The following is a 1,525-nucleotide window of genomic DNA, read 5'->3' as shown; positions in this document are numbered from 1 at the left end:
GCAATATAAAATGCACAGCGATGTGCCTGCTCATCAGATTGGTCTTCATTTCCACCAAAAAAGGGTGTGTTAAAAAAAGGAAGTGTGGGGGATGGCACTGAGCCACTGTTGGGTGAAGGTTACTTATGACTCCGGACGGCCATGCAGCTCCCAACGTCCTTTAGGGACACGCAGATGCTCAGAGCTGAGCCGTTCAATACCGTGGCCACCAGCCCCGTGTGGCCGTCGGTCGCTTGCAATGTGGTTAGCCTGGGTTGCGATGTATTCTAAGTGTAGAACACATACCGGATTTCCAACACGTAGCACAGAACAAAGAATGTAAAATCTCTCATTATATATAGAGTAGACTATAGTAGACTAAGTAAAATATAGTATTACAATTAATTTCCTCTGTTTCTTTTAACTTTTTAATATTCCCCCTGACAGGGAATTGAACCGTGACCTGCTGGCTCAGCCACTGAGCAACACTGGCTGGTTTATTTCTTTTTAATATTTTTTTAATTGATTTGAGACAGAGAGGAAGGTGGAGCAATAGAGAGACAGAAACATCAATGAGAGAGACACATCCATCGGCCACCACATTAAGGAATTTTTTTAAAAATTGATTTTTAGAGAGAGAAAGGGAGAGGGAGAGAGAGAGAGAGAGAAACATCCATGAGAGAGAAACATCATGGATCGGCGACCTCCTGCACGCCTCCTACTGGGGATCCAGCCTGCAACTGGGCCCTGGCAGGGAATGGAACCAGTGACCTCTTGGTTCATGGGTCCGTGCTCAACCACTGAGCCACACTGACCAGGCTTTAAAAAAAAAAAAAAAAAAAAAAAAGAAAGAAAAAATTGGGCAGGGCCACTCTAAGGAGTGGGCAGAAAGGGAAGACGGAGTCTCCATTTCACAGATGCTGAAACTGAGGCTCTCACAGAGAATGCAGTCCCAGGGCAGAGTGGGTCTCACTCCCAGCACGGGGTTTCTTTCCCCCCACACCCAGGCTGCCCTGTGCCAGGACGAGCCTAACCACAGGCCTCCGATGTCCCCCCAGCAGAGCGGGCATTCTCTCAGGGAACCACAAAGGTGGGGTGGAAGCCCTTGATGTCGCCCACCCCTCGGCGGAGACCTCCCCAGACAAAACAAACAGGCCCTTGGGTCTGGCGAACTGCAGCGGGGAGCGGAAACCAAGGAAGATCAAAGCCCCAGCTCTCCCAGACACTTGTCGCTGCCAGGAGTGGGCTGGGTGCACAACCGGCTGTGGGCGCGGTGGGAGCTTCGCCTGGACTCTCGGATCAAGACCTAGAGGTGACACCGGGGCGTGCGCGAGTAGGAAGCGCGCGCAGGCAGGTCCTGGGAAGACTGGGAAGGGGCACCGCAGCCGGCGGCGTACACCTGGCGCCAGCGCCCATCGCAGTTTCATCACCTGCAAACCGGAGCCTCCGAGTCTCGCCCAGCCGCTTCCAGGGAGCAGAGCGGAGGGAGGCACTGGACTGGGAGCGACAGGCGTGTGTCCCCAGGAGCCTGCTGGCCGGAGCCTCC

This window comes from Myotis brandtii, unplaced genomic scaffold, assembly GCF_000412655.1.
Source record: "Myotis brandtii unplaced genomic scaffold, ASM41265v1 scaffold633, whole genome shotgun sequence".
Taxonomy (NCBI): Eukaryota; Metazoa; Chordata; class Mammalia; order Chiroptera; family Vespertilionidae; genus Myotis; species Myotis brandtii.
This window is presented reverse-complemented; position numbering follows the sequence as displayed.